This window comes from Loxodonta africana, chromosome 6 (assembly GCF_030014295.1).
Source record: "Loxodonta africana isolate mLoxAfr1 chromosome 6, mLoxAfr1.hap2, whole genome shotgun sequence".
NCBI classification, from domain to species: Eukaryota; Metazoa; Chordata; class Mammalia; order Proboscidea; family Elephantidae; genus Loxodonta; species Loxodonta africana.
In genome coordinates, this window is record NC_087347.1 from 90,684,287 (window position 1) to 90,708,895 (window position 24,609).

Consider the following 24,609-nt stretch of genomic DNA (forward strand, 5'->3'; position numbering starts at 1 on the left):
TTCAATCTGTATGCTGAGCAAGTAATCCGAGAAGCTGGACTATATGAAGAAGAATGTGGCATCAGTATTGGTGGAAAGCTCATTAACAACATGTGTTATGCAGATGACACAACCTTGCTTGCTGAAAGCGAAGAGGTCTTGAAGCATTTACTGATGAAGATCAAACACTACAGCCTTCAGTATGGATTACACCTCAACATAAAGCAAAAATCCTCACAACTAGACCAATAAGCAACATCATGATAAATGGAGAAAAGAATGAAGTTGTCAAGGATTTCATTTTACTTGGATCCACAATCAACGCCCATGGAAGCAGCAGTCAGGAAATCAAAAGATGCATTGCATTGGGTAAATATGCTGCAAATGACTTCTTTAAAGTACTAAGAAGCAAAGATGTCACCTTGAAGACTAAGATGCACCTGATGGAAGCCATGGTGTTTTCAGTCACCTCATGTGCGTGCAAAAGCTGGACCATGAATAAGGAAGACCGAAGAAGAATCGATGCCTCTGAATTACGGTGTCGGCGATGAATGTTGAATGTACGACGTACTACCAAAAGAATGAACAACTATGTCTCAGAAAAAGTACAACCAGAATGCTCCCTAGAAGCAAGGATGGCGAGACTGTGTCTTACATACTTTGGACATGTTGCCAGGAGGGATCAGTCCCTGGAGAAGGACATCACACTTGGTAAAGTAGAGAGTCAGCAAAAAGAGGAAGACCCTCAACAAGATGGATTGACACAGTGGCTGCAACAATGGGCTCAAGCATAAGAACGATTGTAAGGATGGCACAGGACCAGGCAGTGATTCGTTCTGTGGTACACAGAGTCACTGTGAGTCAGAACCGACTTGACGACACCTAACAACAACAGCAAGATAATATTTCTGTTACACTGCACTAAATATTTTGTTTTCTTCTAATGATAGTTTTCAAGGTTCGAAATTTAAGAGAACTTTCAACCAATGTTAGAAGGGGATACCTAAACAAGAGGGGACTCCACTAACTCATTGCTGTCAAGTCCACCCTGACTCATGGCCGCCCCATGTGTTACACAGTAGCACTGTTCCATAAGGTTTTCTTGGCTGTAATTTTTAGGGAAGTAGTTCCCCAGGCCTTTCTTCTGCAGAGCCATGAGTGAATTTGAAATGTCAATCTTGCAGCTTAGCAGACTAGGCAATTTAAAAGATTGCCAAGTCACCACTTCCACTTAAATTTGAGGTTTACCAAGGTTTGAGGGAGCGCTTTTAAAACTAAACTCATTGATTACTCAGATTTTATTCAGACTTAAGAAAATGTGCCACTTCTGATCAAGATTTTCCTTATAAAAGGATGCCATGCCAAATAGTATATCATTAAATAGAACTGAGACACAGGGAACAATTGAGTATTGCACTACAAAACTTTTACCATACTTTTCACTTTAAAGAAGTGAATTCTGAAAACCTCTGAAATTTGAGTTCATCTGTTAAAGGACTAGCTTATGGAAAAGAAGTATCTATTACTGATTAGCTTTATTCCTAGATCAGTATTTTGTTAAATATTGTATACAAAGTATTTCTGAATGAGGCAACAATGTGGGCAATGATATATGAACACATACTTTATATGATGAACTAACACTAATTTTGCATTGGCTAGTTCTTATATTTTTAATACAGAAGGCCTTTTTTATGTTCTTTGGAGAATACAATCCTTTAGTTTAAAAATATCTGGCATGTGATCTGAAAATCTAAAAAGCTTTAATAGTTGGATTGGATCCTAATTTGTGATGCATAAAATTAAACTCCTCCACATTTATATACAAAATTCTCTAATATGTAATTTTTTCATTAGATAACTTGAAACTGTGTTCAATAACATTACTACAACTTGAACACACACAGGAGGAAGACAGCAGATCTTCCTCCCATCTACAAGCCAAGAAATGCCAAGAAACACCAGGGGCTGCCAGAGGTGAATGAGACAAGGACGTATCTTCCCCAACAGCTGACAGTGAGAGTGCATGGCCCTGCTGAGGCCCTGAAATTGAACTTCCAGCATTCAGAGCTGTGAGAAAATTAATTTCTCTCCTTTGAAGTCACCCACTTTGTGGTATTTTTGTTATGGCAGCGCTAGGAAACTAAGACACACGTATGCATTGATCTACCGATTTAATACTCATGAAAAACCAAAGTGTATAAAAAAGGAATAAAAGAAAAAAGAGTAGGGTTAAAGGTGGGAGCAGAAGCAAGAAGCTTTTTCTGAGATTGGGATAAACGGTTGTCCCAAAATGTGATGGGCAATTCTATCTCATTAACTTTCACTGGCTCTAGGAAAAATTATAAAAATCATTTATCTTCTCCACTAGATTATCCTCTCAGCTCAGCTGGTTTACTTCTTTATTGATGTTTGGAATCTCTTTTTGTCATCCTATCTAAATTGCACCCCCTTCACCTGGGCTAATCCTTTTTCTTTCCTTAATTCTATCAGATTTCTCTTTTCCCTTACTTCTCTCTCATTTTAACATCATTAACCAGCACCACAACCACACTCTCACTTCTCTTCTACCTATACCTCTAATACCAAGTGCATATATGGAGCACCTACAGTGTGTCTCTCTTAGGTTTGCTAGTAGGCCCATGAACTTTATTCATTGTCAACTGTGATGAAAAGGACTAAACAATAGCTAGCTGCAGTTGTTTAAGGTCTGTGTTTGTTCGCTCATTTGTTTGTTTGGATGGTTTTGGTAGACAAGCTGGCTTTCCTAACACCAGCATCATAAAACCACTCATGGCTTTAGGGAAAATAACTAAAAGCCTTCAGCCCACGAACCTATGCCACCTTATGTAAAATGTTACAAGGGTAACAAAAGCATATAGATCCAATCATGTAACTCAGGATGTATTCAGTTCTCAATGACATCCTACAGACAGCATAAATACAGACAGTTTACTGTGGGGTTCAGGAATGTTAGAGACTATAAATTCAATGCTCATGGAAGCGGCAGTCAAGAAATCAAACAACATTGGGCAAATCTGCTTCAAAAGACCTCTTTAAAGTGTTAAAAAGCAAAGATGTCACTTTAAGGACTAAGGTGAGCCTCACCCAAGCTGTGGTATTTTCAATTGTCTCACATGCATGCAAAAGCTGGACAATGAATAAGGAAGACTGAAGAAGAATTGATGCCTTTAAATTATGGTGTTAGTGAAGATTATTGAATATACCATGGGCTGCAGAAGAACAAACAAATCTGTCCTGGAAGAAGTATAGCCAGAATGCTCCTTAGAAGTGAAGATGTTAAGATTCATCTCTCTTACTTTCGACGTGTTATCAGGAGGGACCAGACCATGGAGAAGGACTTCGTGCTTGGTAAAGTAGAAAGTCAGGGAAAAAGAGGAAGAGCCTCAACAAGATGGATTAACACAGTGGGTGCAACAATGGGCTCAAACATTACGATTGTGAGGATGGCGCAGGACCAGGCAGTGTTTCATTTTGTTGTACATAGGGTGGCTATGAGTTGGAACTGACTTGATGATACCTAACAACAGCATCTCACCCAAAAGTAGCCTGTGGGGAAAATGGCAGCAAATACTTACCAAAACATTTTATGACAAGTGTGTGTAGTATTTAGCCCTTTATTTAGGCATTACTAAAGCTTTAGATTCTAAGATTCTGATGTGAAATACATTGAGTAATTCTCAAGGGGATGACAGGGTGGGAGGGAAGAGCGGTGAGTGTCATCTTTGGGGAAGAATCAAAAGGGAAGGGCTGATGTTGTCTATCAGGGATGCTGTCTTTGCTTCTGATATTTCTTTGAGTGTATTTGTGTCTTTCAGTGAATACAAACGCATTTTTATCCTCTGCTACAGGAAGTAGCCATGATTTGTAGTTAAAATAAGAAGTAATGTTATAAGGAAATTCATAGTCCTGAAAAAACATGTTTGTATTTCTATTATCTAACTTTAGTGGTGGTTCATGATTTGTGCGATATATAACTTTCTAAAATAGTTAGGTCTTGTTTACCTAAAAGGATTATATTAATAAGAAACCTTTCTTCAAGATAATTTTTTAAAATTTGATTCCATTGACAAATAACTGGTATGTAAAATTCCATATTAATGATCTACTTTGGCAATTAAATTATGTACATTAATATAACCATTTATTCATTTTTTAATATATGTAAATGAAAGTAATATTTTAGAGTACCTCTCTCAAGAGAAAGATCACTTGTAATTTGAATTAGAAATGAATGTTCTTTGCTTTCAAAATAGTCCCCAGTAGATCTTCTCATGGTCTTTGATTTTTCCTTTTTCCTCTTATCAATCTATTCACCTTATTCTATCAGTACTTCATTCTCACTCCATATCCTACTTGAGGTTCTTGTGACCTCTTCAACCTAGTCTCCAAACAAGTTTCCAGTGGTTTATTCCCTTCCAAAGGTTTTTAGAGTCATTTTTGTCTTATCATTTCCTCACTCAGTAATCCTATCTTTAGGCTATAAGCTGGTATCACTTATCCTAGTTATGACAGGATAAGACATGGTCTATCCATCCTTCCCACTTGTATTACACTACCTATTTCCTTTGTTCCTGCCATATTCATTATCCCCTAAGTATAACCTGGACATTCATATCACCACAATAATCTTGTTTATGGTGTGTGTGTCTAGAATTTTTCCCCCTCAATCATCTCTGATCCTTTGCAATCATGAAGGATTAACTGACTCCCAGTTCCCCGATAAAGTCTTACCCATCTCTTCAGCCTACTATGCACTCTTTCTTCTTTAAAGTCTCATTGCACTTTCCTCTGTAAGACCACGTGTTAATTATTTACTATATAGAATTGTAATTCATTGCTTTCCACTGGAAGTTTTTCTTTAGCCAACAAAATTAAAAGCTTGAAAACAATTGTGATGTACCTTATTTATCTGCATAGCACCTGACCTCTTGTTATGCATATAATAGCTACTCAATAAATATATATTTGGATGATCAGGCAATAATAAAAGAGGATAATACAACTATATCAATTTATCAAGAGGTGTTTTTCATAAAACTGTATACTGAACACATATTTTCATATCAAATTATATTTTAAAATGTTCTATGAATCACATGTTAAAATAAATAGTACTTTGCTAATATGCATGAATTTCTACTACATATATATTTTGAAATCCAGATATTAATTTATCATTTCTTGAACATACACATTTATTCGTAAGGTAAATTAATTGGGAGAAAAGTTTTCTATAAATTAAATAAAGTTAAAAACAAATTTACAGTATAGCTATTTCAGACATCAAAGTATAACAAAATAAAAATCAAAGAGAATGTTTAAACTCAAATATATTAGTAGAAACTTATTAATAATTAACAATTAAAAACTAAAAAAAAAACAAAAAACCATTACCATTGAGTCGATTCTGACTTATAGCAACCCTATAGGACAGAGTAGAACTGTCCCATAGGGTTTCCAAGGAACACCTGGTAGATTCAAACTGCCAACCTTTTGGTTAGCAGCCATAGCACTTAACCACTATGGCACCAGGGTTTCCATAATTAGAAAGGTAAACAATCTGAGTTTTTGTAACTCATAACAAAAGTTTTATCACATGAAGTTAGTTATTAATTAACTTTTTAAATTAACATATACTTTAAATATCATCAAGGATCCCTGCTGGTGCAGTGGCTAAGCGCTCAATGCTAACTAAAAGGTCAGTCGTGCAAACTCACCAGCTGCTCTGCAGGAGAAAGATGTGGCAGTCTTCTTCTGCAAACATGATAGTTTAGGAAACCCTATAGCAGTTCTACTCTGTCCTGTAGGATCGTGATAATTTGGAATCCACTGGATGGCACACAATAGCAACAACAACAACACAGATATCATTAGGTCAAAAAGTAAAGAGTTTTGATTCTCTTATTCCTGGGCTCTTCTTTCTAACGACATTTGTGTTATACCTAAAGATCATATCACAGTTAATTTCTGGAGGGAAGAGTTACTCTCATAGTAATTAAATGGGCTTCAGAATTATTTTACTGATAAGGCCTACCAATTTTTATCTTAAATAGACCTTCCGACTTGAATACAAGTGTAAATATGGAAGTGCTAGCTGCTTCTGATCCCTGTTGTGAAGTGCAAGATATGAGAAATTACACTCATTTAACAGTAGCTATTAATGATTTAAATGAAAAGGCGCCAGCATGAAGTGATGAGGAAGCCCTGATTGGGAAGTCAGGGACCCATGTGCAGCTCTTCCCTAACTCTCTATGTGACCTTGGGCAAGCTCTGAGATAGGACATTATATTTGAAGCTGTGACTGAGGTCCCAGAATATGATAAGTATAAAATTCCAGAGGGTGGGGCCTGACCCTCTGAAAAATTATTATTAAGATCTAGTTTCAGGCCTCTTGGAATCTCTCACCCACTTTGAGAGTATGAAGGATTGAGAGTGGACTTAAAGGGCATATTTCTTTGGCAAGAGCTGTTGCTAAGCTGTGGATTTCAGTGTGAATGGGCTAGGGTGTTTGTCTCATTTTTTATCTAGAAAAAAGGGGGGAGGGCTCAGCAGGACCATTTGGATACCTTATTGGGGGACTTCATCAGTTTGGGGTACAGTGGACTTGAGTGTGACACATCTTGAGAAATTTCAAGGCATGAGGTAGCAGGTCAGAGAAAAAATGAAAGCTCTTTTGGGTAGAAATGCTCTTCTACCCATGATAAGCAAAGAATGTGTTGAGGGTTTCTCACTCATTCAGCCAAAAAGGATTAAGAGCTTACCCAAGCCACTGCAAAACATGCCCAGGAGTGCCACTTAGAACCTAACATGGAGTGGCTCACGGAGAGACCGGGGCTGGGCAAACGGCTGCTGAAACTGCAGATGGAGGGCCTAGCAAGGGAGCCTCTGAAGAACCCACAGAAGTTCCCAGGCAAGAAAGACATCTTCAAATATTAGCCAGACTCAGAGAATGTGAAGCAATCTTCTATAATACTAGTGTACTTTCTCTGCTTTCGTTCATTTTCTCCCTCTCTGCACACTGTCTTTGGAACATCCAGAAACCACTTTACAAGCTGGAAGAGGAAAAAAAAACAAAAACCAAACCCAGTGCCGTCGAGTCGATTCCAACTCACAGCGACCCTATGAATCTGGAAGAAGAGAGGCAGAAAATGAGAGAAGATACTGACCATGCCTACTTTTCAGGTGTCAGCAGTCTATCTGAATTCATCCCCAGCTGAGAAATAGAGAAGATTTAACTCTAAGTCAAATTAGGAACTGAGCATTCTAATGTCAAATTGAGATTGTTTTGTGAGTTAGAAAGATCACAGAATTTACCGTTACCTGAGAATGACCAGCAAAGTCATGGGCCCCTAGGATTTTCATCCAATAATATGAGAAAATTTCGTCCTATGGTACGTATTTTGAATGAAGAGTGGGAAAGAAAAATTAAGATGAATTTTTTTACATACCTCAAGTCCTGCTAGTTCAACATACAAGTCACACTACTTAATTTCCCTGTATCTCAGTTTCATCCTGTGTAAGATAAATGTTGGAAGCTGTTTTCAGAATTAAACATTTTATATCACAGAAGTCTGTCTTTTCTTAGAGATGGGAAGGGAGAAAGAGGTGTAAAATCACATTTTATGAAGCTAGCTCAACCCTGATAGCAAAACCTGATCAAGATGGCCCGAGTGCATCCACAGATACAACTGAACACTACAAATCAAATCCTTTTATAGACATAGAGGTGAAAATCCTACTTAAAAATAATAGTAAATTGAATCCAGAGATGTATTAAAGAATAAAAAGCCATAGCACAATAAATTTTTATTCTATAAATGCAAGGATAGAACTATAAAAAATGGATCTGCTAATATAACTTACAATATAGTATTTATGTTAGATACTATAAAAAAAGTTTTATAAAATAAAGATTTCTGATTTTAAAACAAATATCCTATATTCTAAATGAAGGAATCTCTCTTTAGCATAATAAAGATTATCTCTCTAACGTTGCAGACAACATGATGACTCTTATTAAAATTAAAAGTATTTCTGTGAGTCAGGAAAAAATAAGATTTGCTAGTATCGATTCAATGCTCCCCACTCTTGTTCCATTCCCACTAGTCTCTTCTCATCTACTATTTGAATCCTTAGCATCTTTTAGGTAGAAAAATAACTCTAAAAGCATCACACATTTATTTCTGCTCTGTGGTTAATGAAATAAACTCTATGATCTGAGTCCACAAGCACAGCCCAGTTGTAGCAAATTTCAAGCTAGGGTTTTAAGTATATTGTCTCCTCCAATGATCTACAAAAGTCTTGACTTCTCCATATGGAAGTTCTGTAACTACACCATTTATTCCCTCTTTTATCTTGAAGTCATCATCATTTACAGATTGGCCTCTCTGGTTCCCTTTTTTCAGTCTTACAGCTTTATTTTTGAGAATTCTTTGTCTTGGTTGGTACCTGGGTGATGCTGTCATGTGTCTTAATCTCAGGCTGTTGCTCGATGTAGTTGTTTCTCTGTCTGAAGGGCTCTCTAATATTTTTTGCAAGGGTGGTCTAGTTTTTACAAATTTTCTTAATTTCAGTTTATCTGGAATTGTCCTAGTTTTGCCATCATATTAGAGGGACAATTTTGCTGGTTATATAATTCTTGGTTGGTAGATTTTTTTTTTCAGGGTTTTATATAGGTCATCCCATTACCATCTTGCCTGCATGGTTTCTGCAAAGAAATCAGAATTTAATCTTATTGGTTCTCCCTTGTAGGTGACAGTTTGTTTTTCCTGAGCTGCTTTCAGGATTCTTTCTTTGTCTTTGGTTTTGGAAAGTTTGATTATGATATGTCTTCGTGATTTGGGGGGAATCCATTCTGTATTGGGCTCATCGAGCTACTTGGATGGATGTCTTTTCATATTTCATGATTTTCTCTTTTTTTTGGTATCCTTTTGTTCTTGAATTCCTAGCACACATACGTTATTCCTCTTGGTAGTGTCCCAAATAACCCTTAGGCTTTCCTCACTTTTCTTCACTCTTTTTTTCTCAGTGTTCCTCAAACAAGTTAGCATCAAGGGATTTGTCTTCTATTAGCTTTCTGCCTTCCGTTGATTCAATTCTACTCCTATGTCCTTCCATCGAGTTATCTATTTCTGAAATTTTATTGTTAATCTTCTGAATTTCTTGTTGCTGTTTTTGTATAATATCTAATTGCTTATTTATTTTGTCATTTTTTTGTGTTGTTTTCTTGAGTTCTTCTAGGGTTTTTCTGTGTATTCCTTGGCTCTGTCTGTATTTTTCCTGATCTCTTGGAGGATCCTAAATATAAGTTTTTTGAATTCCTTTTTAGTTATTTTCATTACTGTTTCCTCCTCAGGAAAGTTTTCTGGTCCTTTGATTTGGTCACTTGCTTGAGTCATCATGTCCTGCTTCTTTATGTGAGTTGATACTGTCTATTGTCTCTGAGGCATTAAAGTGTTATTATATATATATTTATTGGTTATGTGTTCATTCGTTTCATCCCGATTTTTTGTTTTGTTGTGTTTTAATATATTTGTGCAGGTTGGGTGGATATGACACTCTGGTCACTAGTTTGGCAGTACTTGGACGCTCACCACCTGTCTCCGGGTGAGTGGGTTAGTGGCTGACAGTGTGAGCACAGGCCTCTGTTCACTGGTTATGCAAAGGAGCTGAGGGTGAGCTGGGCAGGCACTGAACACCATCTGTCATTAATCCAGTGGCACAGGAGTGGATGGCAGCAGATGTGTTGGGTGTGTTGAATGAGTGGGGAGCACAGTTACTGCCACTCATCAGGTCAGGAAGGATGAGTGGGGGGGGATAGCATGTGGGCACATTGTTGCCCCCATTCACCAGGATGAGTGTGGAGTGTTCATACCCTATATTCTTAATTTTTTCACCTGCAATTAGCTTTCTTAGAAAATGTCTCCTTGATGCAATTCTTGTTTCGTGTCTATTGATAAATGGGCCTTGCTTTATTTGCCTTTTTAATTTGGCGATTTAGAAGATACCATATGTGATTAATTTCATAGTGTGTTTATAGTTTTTAATAGGCTTATACTCACATGCACACATATATCTTGAGTTACTAATATCAACAATAAAGCAGTTGTTTATTGATTTCTCCCTTTGTAGAATGAGGGGCAAACATAATTTTAATTCCTTTTATTATTTCTCTAAAAGAGTTTTTATTTCTTTGCTATTAGCTAAGATTTTGGCTACAAATTACAGTTAACGAATAATTGTTTTGTACCATATGTGTTCTTTTTTCAAGAAATGACTTACATATTTACTTATTTTTAAGTATATTTGCCATGATTATTTAAATGCATTCTGTAATTAGTAATCAAATATATCATGACTTTGCATTCTTGAGATCTTCAATTTGACTTAACTTTTGTTCAGCTGATATATATTTGACTAAACTTTTTTCAAGAAAGGAGCTTAGGAGATATAATGTCTGGCTTTTTTTGTTGTTGTTGTTCAGGTAAAGTATGTGGGAAGTATAACTGTATATATATTTTTAGAATTATATGTGGAAGATGGTAATTATAGATGCTGAAATAACTGAGGCTGTATTGTTTTGGCCTATAAACATGAGTTTTGGGGTAGTATTTTCCCTTCTCAAGGTCCTATTGATATTATTTCCTTGATTTTTGATAATTACTATTCCAGAGAAACCTGAGACCAGGATGATTTTTGTGCCTTTTAATTTAATCTTTTCTTTTTTCCCATATCTAAATGCATGTAGAATATTTTCTTCATTTTTGATTATAAAGCAAGCTCACCAAGAATTTTCTAAGCATTGACATCTTTCGAAGTCTCTTTCCCTGAAGAGTTCTGTTAATCTACAGACTGAAGTCTTTCTTCCCTGAAGAAAGCTTTTCTTTACGATATTGTAGTTTATTGATTGTTTCATTTATTTTTGCCTCTTCTTCAGGGACACCAGTTATCTGTAAGTCGACCTTTTTTCTTCCTATTCTTTGGTAGCTCTCATCTTTTCTAACAAATTTTAATTTTCAAAAACAAGATCCTCAGCTTTCTAGAAAAAAAAAATATTGTTTTTCTGTAGTGGAACTTTCTATTTGTGTTATACGAGCTTTGCTCTTCAATGCTTCTAAAGCACATTTTAGCTCTGCTAGAGCTTTTGTGAGGGGCTTTGTTTAAAGTGTTCAACTGCCAAATGGAAGGTCAGTGGTTCACACCCACCAGCCCCTCCACGGAATTAAGATGTGGCAGCCTGGTTCCATAAAGATTTACAGCCTTGGAAACCCTTTAGGGCAGTTCTGCTCTGTCCTATAGGGTTGCTGAGAGTTGGAATCAACTCTACAGCAGTAAGTTTGATTTTTTGGTTTGTCTTTAGTGCATTTGTGATTTCTTTACTATCTTGCTTATTTCTAGGTTGATATTCATCTTTGCCTACATGCCATTTAGCTCTGTTTTTATCTCATTCTATCATTATTTATTATTTTTCCTCTCTTCCATAAAGAAAATTTAGTTGTCAAGGATTTCACTTTACTTGGGTCCTCAATCAATGCCCATGGAAGCAGTGGTCAAGAAATCAAACAATGCATTGCATTGGGCAAATCTGCTGCCAAAAGAGCAAACAAATCTGTCTTGGAAGAAGTACAGCCAGAATGCTCCTTAGAAGCAAAGATGGCAAGACTTCATCTTACATACTCTGGACATGTTATCAGGAGAGACCAGTCCCTGGAGAAGGATATCATGCTTGGTAGAGGGTCGACAAAAAAAGGAAGACCTTCAACGAGATGGGTTGACAGAGTGGCTGGAACAATGAACTCAAGCATAACAATGATTATGAGGATGGTGCAGGACAGGGCAGTGTTTCATTCTGTTGTTCATAGGGTTGCTGTGAATCAAAATCGATTTGACAGCACGTAACAATAACAATTTTTTTTTAACAATAACAATACAACATAACCAAATTTATTTTAAAGAAACATAGATGTTATAAAAGATATAATTTGCTGTTGTATTGTAAATTTTTAATTTTTTCCTCTGTATCTTGAGGATAAAGGGACTTTGTTTTCATTTTAAAGAGTATTTTCCATGTCCTATGTTGGATATATTTTGCTACTCATTATGTACACAAACTCTCAGAGCCTACAACTTTCACTGCTTTTCTCACATTTTACCTTCTTCTTCTATAGACTACCGTTTCTATACTCGGGAAGACTGCATTACTGGGGCATTTGTTTGGACCTGTGTAACCATAAAAGATCAACAATGATATGATGATAGGAAAGGATATTTCCCTAGTCATTCTAGAAAACAACTACAATGTAGTATCTTCAGTCCCTTGATCAGCAAAGATTTGACGATTTCTTAGGAGATTTTTTTTGATAATTGATCAACATCCCTAGTTTCTAATGCTGCTGAAAAGTTCCACTCTGTCATAGGCTAGATATCTGTGAACATTTCATGGGAGTTGGGAGAAGGAAAACAGTTGCTGCTAGTTCACCTCTATTAGCCTACAGCCAACTTCATCATATATATATTTTTTAAATAAACAATGTTTATTCCCCTTTTGGAATAATTCTATTTTGCACATTTTACCCACACATTCTTTTCTATATCAAAGTCTTGGTAATGTACACACACACAAAAAAAGATATTTTATTTCTCTAATTAGATACATTAATCCACTAATAAATTCTGTGCTGAAATTAACATTAAAAAAACTATGAAAATCAATATATTTTTTTAAATCTCAACTCTGTTCTTAAAAGTCAAAGGCAATCCAATAAAAGCCATTTCTAAAAACTGATCTACAAATAGTGGTTACTGTAAAAACATGAGTAAAAAGGGAGTATCCAGTTTTTGCTTTCCTATACTTTTTTTTATACTTTTGCATCATTTAGATTTTTCTTAACAAAATGGGTAATTAAAAGCTAGTATAAAATTTAAAATACTCTAAGCACCTATGCATATAAGACATTACATTTTACTCATTAAGTGATAAGACATGGCCTTTACTTATAAGTGTAGATAGAGAAGCCAAGGCATATTCAAAAAAGGAAGCTAACCATATTAATTGTGCTAATTGCTATGTTACCTCTACTTTAAATGAGTGTTTCTGCGTTGTAGATGCTCAGAAGTCCAAACCCCAAGAATCAGTTGTCATATTCAGATTAGGCTTTCTGCTTGACAAACTAGAGAGGAATCAGACCTTTGGAATCTCTATTTCCACATATGGGATATATTTTAGATTTTTTAAAGTAACAATGAACTTCATTACTTAGAATTTTTAGCTTGAAGAAATCTGTGGTCTATATTGACTTCATTACTATGACCTTTTATCAAAGTACATACTCTTCTTTGTCCATTTCCATAAAATTTATTCCTATCTACCTATGCTACTGGAGCTGAAGTTCTAGCTTTGAGGAAGATAAGTCAATCCAATGTCAGCAGAGTTTTCCTTGAAAAGACCTGTCATTTTTGTGTCAATTGTAGGAATTTGTGTCAATTTCTACTGTCATTTCATATTTGGTTTGCATTACATCATTTTGCTCATGTCTCAAGCAACTAAGGATGTACCTGAAAATTTATTGGACAAGACAGTTCCCTTCCCAAGTGCAGATAAGCCTGAAAGGCAAAGGTAAAAAATAGTGTTTTAAGAGCAATTAAAATATCTAACTAAAATGGCACAAAATTTTAATGTTTGAAGTGACTTTGGCATCATTACCACTGATTTTAAAAATTATAAATTGTGCTAGCATTGACTTTTACTGGAATCTCTATCTTCCTATCTGTTTTATTTTTTTTTGAATCTTTGATCTAAACTTTACAAATCTTTTAAAGAATCAACATTTATATTTCACAATAACTCTGCTGTCTTGCACACAATAGACTCTAAATTCAGTTGCCTTTCTAGCTGTAGAGCAGTTTGTACCACATCATCAGCATTCTCTTGTTGTTTTTCCCCTGGGAGAGGTATGGCTGGGAAGAAGACTTGGCTCATGTAAAGTGTTGGCTCAATTGTCTGAACAGACATCATAGTTGGTATCATATTTTAACCTGCTGGGCTAAAATGGCCCCTACAGCTAAGTGAAAGAGTCAATTCCCCTTTATTTTTTCATGAACTCCTCCTTCAGGAACGATGTTTGGCTTATTTCCCAATGCTAGTTCTTTTCTGAAAATAAAGAGACACTTAAAATCGAGGGATTCAGAAACACCTACCAGAATTGAAATTCTTCTGTCCCAAAATATAACGCTTTCTTGACATCTCCATATGTTTTGCTCTAAAGCAGGATGGCCGAAAATTCAGCACATCATACTGAATTAGGAGTATGAGAATTAATATTCAATATAGGGAGAATATATGAAGGCATAGGTCTTTTATGACATTTCTTTTCATGAGTAAGAAGGGACCGAATAAATTACTTTATTAAATCTCCTTTCACAAGTGAAGATAAATGTCATCAAGGGCTTAAGCTCTCATGTATTACATATAACATACAATTTCTCTGTCTATCTTCCTATATTTCTATATTTTGTCAAAATCCTCCAATGGGCTTTACTTCATCATCAAGTACATTTTTCTTTAAAAAAAAATGAGATAATGTATTGAGAAGAAAACGTCTCATTTCATTTAGGTTGTTGCTCTACTTCGTATATCTGCTCTTAGGTTATTCTGTCATTACACTTTGCTTCTGTAATTTCTCCTCTCTTAGGGCTGAGCAGGGTGAAGGTAGCTATAGTGTTGACTCTTAATGTTAAGTAAAAATTTAGAGATGGTTTGGATCTTTTCTAATTACCTTTGTGTATTTTTAGTTTTCCTTTGAAGTGATATTGGGACTCCTAAAACTTGTTCCTCCTTCTATACTTCTTACCCTTGATAAAGTCATCATCAAACACTCAGTTATATGTTAGACACAAAGAAACCAGCTTGTACTCATTGGTCACCCTCATAGCACACACCCCATTGAACTCTACATCCAGTGGGTTCTACATTTTCATTACCACTAATATGTATTTTCATTTTTTAATGCCTTGGTTAAGTGCTTGTAATCTTCTGCTTAGACAGTTTTAATAGTTTTCTAAATCTGTGGTCTTTTCAAACTTCTTTCTTATCACCATGAAGAAATATATTTACATCATGAGTCACCATACACGTGCATAATTAAAACAATACTTCCTCTTACCATGTGATACACTCTGACATTTTATGTTCTATTCCATTTTTAAAGGCAAAATTGATTTTACAACCTCACTAATGGATTGCTGCCTGCAATTTGAAAAACACTGCAAAAGAATAACCATTTCTCCAGTTATGACCCTCTCTAATGAAGCTTCCACGCTGCCAGCTAATAGTTCTGTGTTCTACCTACCCAAATACATGACTTCTCTTAAGACGCTTCTTTCAACTAGTGAATAAAGTTTAAATTCATTACTGTATCATGCAGTCAGCACTGTTCCTGCCTACACCTCCCACCTACTTTTCTTACTCCTCAAACCTACATGCTCAAGCCATTCCATTTTACATCTCTATTTCTTTGCCCAAGGCACTTCCGCTAGGAAAACTGCCTCCCTTAACACTTCATTTTTTTTTTTTTAATCCTTCAAAACTCACCCAAACATCTTCTCTCTGTAAAGCTTTCTCTAATCCTTCCCCAAGTATAAATAGTTACTCTTTCTTGGTATCACCTCTATACTTTTAAATACTCCTTTTAAAACATTCAGTGGGAGAGACTCACAGAACTCACTCCATCATATCATAATGGGAATGTGGTTTTCTAGTCTTTCGATTTCTTCAAATTTTCTATTTCTTGCTCTGTTGTTTTTGAATTTTTGTACATCTGATCATGAGACAACATTGCTGTATAAGAAAGATTCTTCAATATCCATCGGCAGGAGTTACCCCTTCACCCATGTAGCAGTAAGTGGTATAGGACTTGCTTTCCACCACAAACAACTAGACAATTGGAAAAGTAGGCTAAATATAAGAAACAACTGTTTTCAACCACTAGACAGCAGGAAACACAGGAATGTGATCCCTAAGAGAGAATCAAATGAAGCAAGCCCTATCGTCTCTTTGGCTTTCTGCCCAGAGCTCAGGCTCATGAGTTGAGGGGGCAGTCATAGGAGATCAAGGAAATGAGGCAGCTGTTGCTGTTCTGTTCTTCCGTGCTGTGGAGTCAATTCTGACTCATAATGACCCTATGCACAGCAGAACAAAATGCTGCCAGGTCCTGCACCATCCTCACAACTGTTGCTATGCTTGAGCCCATTGTTGCAGCCACTGTGTCAATCCATCTCGTTCAGGGTCTTCCTCTTTTTCACTGACCCTCTACTTTACCAAGCATGATGTTCTTCTCCAGGGACCAATCTCTCCTGACAAAAAGAGGCAGCTAGTACTGGAAAAGAGGAACTTATTCAGAGAAAGGAAACCCTGGTTGTGTAGTGGTTAAGTGCTGAGGCTGCTAACCAAGAGGTCGGCAGTTCGAGTCCGCCAGGCACTCCTTGGAAACTCTACTGGGCAGCTCTACTCTGTTCTTTAGGGTCGCTATGAGTCGGAATCGACTAGAGGGCAGTGGGTTTGGTTTTGGTTTATTCAGAGAAGGACTTCCAGAAATCTGCCTGGGGTCCCCTACAGCCTTAGGCTGTCTCAGGTTGAACACTAATTTGCATACGAATAGGTGAAATTCTATGAGGCATGGAAAAGAGCAACTTTCAGGGAACTATAAATTGAACAATTTCCAAAGCTCACAGAGGGCTGAGAGACATGCAAGTTTTTATCAGCCGTTATAGAGTGATCTGGGTGAATATCTAAGGAATTCAATAGAGATCTCAGAAGTATCACACCTTAGGAAAAAAAAAAAATTTTTTTTTAAGCAAGGTTAAATTAACCCTAAACAGAGTAAAAGGTATTACAGACCTACTCTAACAAAGCTTAAAGATAAATAGACCTTAAAAGGATCATGATAATGTGAAAGTAACTTAACTCCACGCAAAACAAAGTTTAACATTTTTTAAAGAAAAATAAAAATTCAAAATATTGAACAATGTAATGTTTTTAATGCCTGGATCCAATCAGATGTTAATAGACATGCAGGGAAGTATCGAAATTTGAATTATAACCAGGAGAAAAAGCAGTTAATAAAAACAGACCCAGAAATAGCTGTGATGATGGAATCAGCAGACATAATTTTAAAGAAGCTTTCATAAATATGCTCAATGATCTAAAGGAAAACAAATGTAATTATTAAAGAATTAGAAGTTATTTTTTAAAAGAACAAATGAAATTTCTATAGCTGAAAAGTACAATATCTAAAATGAAAAATTCTCTAGATAGGTGTAACTGTATATTAAGCACTTCACAAGAAAGACAAATTGGTGAACTTGAAGACATAGCAATAAAATACATTAAAACAAAACTCAGAGAGAAAAAGGAGTGAGAAAAAAAGTTTGGATTCTCTGTTACTTGTGGGACAATATTTATTGGTCTAATATATATGTAATTGGAGTACAAGAAAAAGAGGAAAATAAGGAAAGGACAGAAAAAATACTAAAAAAAAATATTAAAGTGTTTCATATTTGATGAAAACTGTTAACACAGGTTAAAGAATAACACACAAAGAAAACCATAGTAAAGGGCATTATAATCAAACTGTTGAAAACCAATGATAAAAAGAAAAGTTTTAAGGCAAGTAAAAGAAAAAACACACCCTCGATGGCACTGGGTTGGATTTACATATAGGGAGACAAACATAAAAATAACTACAGACTTCTCATCAGGAAAAATACAAGCTACAATCAATAAAGTGACATATTTAAAGTGCTGAAAGAAAAAAAATCAAAGAATTCTATGCTGAGTGAATATTTGTTTTAAAATTGAAGGTGCAATAAACACTTTTTCAGACAAGAAAAACTGAAAGAATTCATATCCAGTAGGCTAAGATAAGAATAAATGCTTTAAAAATTATTCAAGCTGAAAAAAACAAATGTTAGCAGATATATATTTATATACTTGGACCTACACAAAGGAATAAAGAGTACTAGAAATAATAAACATACTTAAGTATAAAAAACTCTTTTCCTACTTTTAAATTTTCTTTAAAATACAGCTGACTATTCAAAACAAAATTTATAACAAAATATGTGGTTTATACGTACAGGGGAAATACATGATAAAAATAGCACTAATAATGGAAGGAAAAATAGTCCTATATTACTCTAAGTTTCTTACATTGTAAGTGAAATGGTATAATATTTGAAGATAGAGCAAGGGTTGATAAACTATGGTCTGAAGATCATATCCAGATTGTGGTCTATTTTTGTACAGTTCACAAGCTAAGAATGTTTTTTACATTTTAAAAATTGTTTAAAAAGAAGAAAAAGATACCTAACAGATGTCTTACGTGGCTATGAAGCCTAAAATATTGACTATTTGGCCCTTTACAGACAAAGTCTGTCAGCTCTTTAGATAGACTATGATAAGTTAAAGATGCATTTTGAAAACTCTAGAGAATCTATTAAAAATATAAAGCATAGAGGAATAGCTAATAAGCCAAGACCAATAGCGTGGAATACTAAAAAACTAAATTCAAAAGAGGTCAGGAAAAGAGGGGGTAAGGAACAAAGAAATGATGGAAAAAATAGAAAATAAGTGGCAAAAGGATAGATTTAAACTCAGCAGTGTCAATAATTACATTAACTATGAATGGCCTGAATACTCCAATTAAAAAGAAGAGATTTACAGTTTAAATAAATAAATAGACAGACCTAATTATATGCTGTCTACAAAAAAGCTACTTTAAATATATTGTTGTTGTTGTTAGGTGCCATCGAGTCAGTTCCAACTCATAACAACCTTATGTACCACAGAACAAAACACTGCCTGGTCTACGTCATCCTTGCAGTCTTTGCTATGCTCGAGCCCATCTTTGCAGCCACTGTATCAGTCCACCTTGTTGAGCATCTTCCTCTCTTTTGCTGACCCTTTTAAATATAGAGACACATATATGTTAAAAATAAAAGGATAGAAAAAAATATATTATGCAAACACTAATCAGAAAAAAACTGGAGTGCCTATACTACTATCTATAAGTACTTTTAAAAGGGAATCGTATAGATTTTCTTTTATGAAGTCTATAAAATAGACTTTATGAAAGGAAATACGGCCAGGTATAAAGAGAGACATTATTATTTCATAATGATAAAAGAGTTAATACATGAAGACATAAAAATCCTAAATGTGTATTCACCTGAAAAGAGTTCTTCACAACATGTGGAGGAAAAACTAAAAGCATTGCAAAAAGAATTCACCAAAACCCAATTACACTTGAAGATTTCAATACTCATCTCTCAGTAATTCATAGAGCTCAACCAAAAAAAACAAACCCATTGTTCTCGAGTTGATTCTGACTCACTAGTGGACAGAAAATTAACATGTAGAAAACCTGAACTTTTATCAACTGACTGGACATATTGACGTTTATAAAATACTCCACCCAGCTACTGAAAAAATGTACAGTACTTTCAAATGTACACTGAACTTTTACTAAAATAGTCCATATGCTGGGCTGTTAGAGTTATTGAAATAACACAGAGTATGTTCTCTGACCACAATTGAATTAAACCAGAAATCAATAACTAAAGAGTGTGATGGGCAAAAGACTTTATCCTTCTAAGCCATGATTTTTCTCAACTGTATGGGTAATAATTTCCACCTCAAATGTTCTTAAGATTAAATTAAATAATGCATACATGAACCCAGGTGTTAGGTAGTTTCTCACTAAATGTAGCTATGATTTTATTTATAGTTTCTTGAAGACTTTGGGTTTAGTCTAGCAACATTCTTGAAATCTATATAAGATGAAAACTGTTTAAGCAGCAGGCCTTCTCATACTGAAATATGTTACCTATACCAAGATCATATTGCAATTTGGAAAGAGATTATTTTTATAAACTTCTAGTTTTAATTAAAATCTATCATTAATTCTATCTTTAGTCTGGTGTTCTTGATTTGAGACTTAAAGAGTAGGTTACTGCTTAGAATCTCTTCAGTTAACTTATACCACTACCTGGAGTGCTTGTTTCGAACCCTAATAGGCTTTATTGGGAGAAGGTATTCTGCTTCTCCTTAGTTTAATTTAAAAAAAAAAAAAGAAGAAGAAGAAAGGAAAGAAAATCTCCAGAAAGTTGAGGTTATGGGGATTATGGTTCTTTGTTGATTCATGCTGAGGAGTCAGAGAAAGGTGGAGTTTTCCAAGACATATGATTTCCTAGGCAAGCTACTTACCTATTCCTTCCAGGACTGCACCTACCTGGTCTTTGGTATCTCTGGCAACTTCTAACACCTTCAAGAACCTCTAAAGATGGAATATTCAGTGTATTCAAAACAAGCATATTATGTTATCCATTGGTTACCTTTGTGAAAATAGTGATAATAATAACTTATCATAGAAATAATAATGATAAAAAATTTAACTGAGGACTTATTATGGTAAGTACTTTACAAGAATTATATCACTCAATATTTACAATGTTATTTCTGCTATTCTAGGTATAAAAAATGAGTCATTTTAAGGGCTACTTCTTTTAAGAGACTCAGTTCAGCACTATGCTTAACAACACTTAATTTGCACACAGTCTTTGGGTAGAATTAGGAGTGTGCTCTGACCCAGCCCACTTCGGTAAGGCCATGACAAAGCTTACTAAGACCTTGGCAGCCCCTTCTCTCCATCCAGAATCACTACATTTCCACCCACCTGAACGCAAATATCATCCTTGACCAGAGTCTTTCTAATCTCATATCTGACTGCAGTAGTTTAACTCAAGTCAAAGTTATATTGTCATTTTTAAAGTAGTGATTCAGATCTCTTACTATCCCTTCAGGAAAACCTGGTGGCATAGTGGTTAAGAGCTATGGCTGCTAGCCAAAAGGTAGGCAGTTCAAATCCACCAGGCCCTCCTTGGAAACCATATGGGGCAGTTCTACTCTGTTCTATAGGGTCGCTGTGAGTTGGAATCGACTCAACAGCAGTTGGTTTGGACCATCCCTTCAAGGGCTTCCTGTTTACCACTAGAAAGTGGTTGCGGTTGTTGGACTTGTGGTTGGGCTTAACCAAGTTGTTGTCCAGAGTCTTCTCTCAGACTGCAAAAACAAAGCAAAAGAGATTGGGCCAGGGGCTGTAACCCTGGCTGCGGTCTGCAGGGACTGGGACTGAGTAATGGGGAGGGTAGAGCTGGCCCTTGGTTACAATGGTTATGAAAAGAGAAATAGAAGTTTGGGTTGCTTCAAGAAAAAAGGAAAGGAAAAAAATTTATTACACATAGATCCTAAGTCAAGAGTCTGCAACAGTTAGTCAAGATAAATAATTGGATTTGGGATCTGGAGCCACAGAAAGTAGAGAATGACACCTTTATAAGGTAACTGCAAAAGAGTATATAGGTTGCGCAAGTTGCGGTGAAGTAATTTACACAATTAAAAGGGTTAAACTCTTATCTGCTCTCCCCTTTCCTGCAAAGAGCAAAGACTTAGGACTGTCAGTATCTCCTGGGCTTCAGTGGTCTCTCATGTTGCCTGAGAGATTTCCTCCGAGCAATGTTTCAACTCAAATACTTAGGGGCTTTACGACACCTTCAGGTTCTTATATTCTAACATAGGATGCAAGAGCATAAATCAAGATGAGACATCAGAAACAATCTAGGGTGTCTCAGTGATGTCCAAGACACATATGTGAACTACCTCTAATACCGTTCCTGGAATAGTCTTTGTATAAAGCCGTGATTAAAGTTCTTCTCCCTAAACCACAGAGAAGAACGGTAAATACTGTGTTGCTGATGTGGAAAATGCTAAAAATCAGATACTACCTGCTTGGAATAAGATGTTTCTGTGTAGGATTTTTTCCCCCATACTCAAATTAGAAAACAGAAATGCTTCTACATGATTTTTACTTCTGATTTTGCAAGGAAAATGCTACTTTAGTTCCAAACAAAATCAGCATTTAATGTTTTCCTCTTCAACATTATAAAAACAGATTTCTATTAAAATCACAAGTGTCTTTAATTCCAGGGGCCATTTAAAATCTCATAAGCATAGATATTTGTTGTGAGATTGAGGAGAGAACATTGTAAGACTCAACCCTTCCTTCAGTTAAGCTAAATAAGCTCAAAGTTACACAGGCCCCAAATTACTACCTGAAACTATTAGAAATCAAAACCTTTAATAAAGCCTGAAAATCAAGAGTATAAACAGAGTAACAGTAGGAGCATCTACAGTTTATCTGGTGTGAATTCTAGACTGCGGACAGACACGCAAACTAAACCATCTTGTTGAGAAATCTCTTAGAACAGGCTGTTTTAAGTTATCCTAACAAACTGAGCTAGGATTTAAGTGTGTGGCATGCTGTGACATTCTTCTTTCTAGCTAGTATAACTCACTCTTGCTGCAGTTTAAGCTCACCTCCTCAGTTTGATCCTCAGTGGTCTGGAGGAACAGCTGGTCTCTATCATCCTTACAATAACCATTCATATTCCCAAAGTTATATCACCCTTGGGTTTCCTCTTCTCTAGGCTAAAAAGCCCAATTCCTTTAACCTTTCCTCAGAGGTCCTATTTTTCAGCCACATCATGATTTTTGTTGATTACTTCTGGACCTTTTCCAAACTCTCTATCTCCTGTCAGTTTTGCTTCTCTCAAAACTGGAACAGAACTTGATGACGGAAGATCTTGCCACTGCCAAATATACTGGAAGGATTACTTCCTGTTTTTACAGGCTGCCTGCTGTTAACAGAGCAGTAAAGATCAAAAACCAGATAGACCCTCATAAAACCCTGAGCTGCCACTCTAGCCCTACTGCTACCCCCACTCTCGGCGCTCACACTATGTAAATAGAAACAGAATGTACTGAATGTGTTTTTGCAGTAGGGAAATTATGAAATAGGCAAGTCAGGCTTCAGAGACGTACCACCTTTGCATCTGGCATCTTCCCTTCCTCATGCCTGCCGTTCCCATCACTGACCTTGTCAGGACATCTCTCTTGCCAGCCTCTGAACACTGACAAATTTACATCCACTGCCTTTGGAACCTTTGGAACAGGAGCCCTGGTAGCACAGCGGTTAAGTGCTTGGCTGCTAATCGAAAGTTCGGCAGTTCAAATCTACCAACCGCTCCATGGGAGAAAGATATGGCAGCCTGCTTCCATAAAGATCACAGCCTTGCAAACCCTATGGGGCAGTTCTCTGTCCTATAGGGTTGCTAGGAGTCCGAGTTGACTCAACGGCAATGGGACGGGCTTTTGGAACATCTCCCTGACTACTGGCACCTTTCACAAGCTTCTGAGTCTTCCAGATACCTCTCTTCATCTCCCTCTCTTCTTTCAAACCCCCACCCTACTAGCCAGGGGTTCTTTTAATTTAAGTGAAAGAAATTAAGCTCAAGTTATTGATAATATGAGGGAGATGCCTATATTGTTCAGTTTTTCTGATTCATGTACTTTATGTAAACATCATCATAGTGTATGCATTTTTCTGCAACTCACCTTTTCCATTCACTATGCTTGTGAATTCTATACAAGTTAATGCATGTACCAGTAGTTCATTTATTTTTACTTCTGTTTAGTATTGCAGTGTATAAATTAGTTATTGATGAATTTACCTATCAATGGATTAGATTATTTCCAGATTTTTTTGTTATTTAAACAAAGCTGTTATGACAATTTTGTACATGTGTCCGTGTGCATATGTGCAAGGTTTTCTCTGAAGTGTATCCCAGGACTGGAATTGCTGAGTCATTAAGTATGTGTCTCTTTGACATTTAATTGTTGTTGTGTGCCGTTAAGTCAATTCCTACTAACAACAACCTTATAGAACAGAGTTCGACTGCCCCATAGAGTTTCCTAGGCTGTAATCTTCATGGAAAGAATCTTTACAGGAGCAGATCGTCAGGTTTTTTCTCCCGAGGAGTGTCTGTTGAATTCAAACTGCCGACTTTTTGGTTAACAGCCAAGTGCTTAACCAGGGCTCCTTCAAGCTTTAATAGATAATGTCAAATAATTTTCCAAAGTGGTATAAAAATTTACGTTTTAATCAGCAGTGTATAAGAGTTCCTGCTGCTCTACTTCCTCTCCAACATTTCTTATTGTCTGACTTCTAAGTTTTGTTAATTTGGTGTGTACTAAATGATATTCCATTATGGCTTTAATTTGCATTTCTCTGGTGAATAAGAGCTTATATATAATCATTAGAAAAGTGTTTCCTTTCTATAAAATTTTTGTTTACCTCTTTTTTTCTTGGATTGTTATATTCTGTAAAAACCCAGATATATATGTAAAAATGTATATATTTCTATAAATCAACAAGAATATATATGTATGTACATACACATTCTAGATACTAGTTTTTGTCATATGTATGTGTTGCAAATATATTCTCCAAATGGCTTATCTTTTTACTTCCTCTATGTTTTCTCTGGTTAACAAAAGTTCTTAATGTGGTAGATATTAAAAAATTTACTTACACATTCTGGTTTTTGAGTCTTAATTAAGAAATCCTTCTCAAACTCAACATTATAAAGATATTCAACAATATTTTCTTTTTAAAGTTTTAATGATTTCACAAAGTTTTTAATTCATCTGGCGTTGAT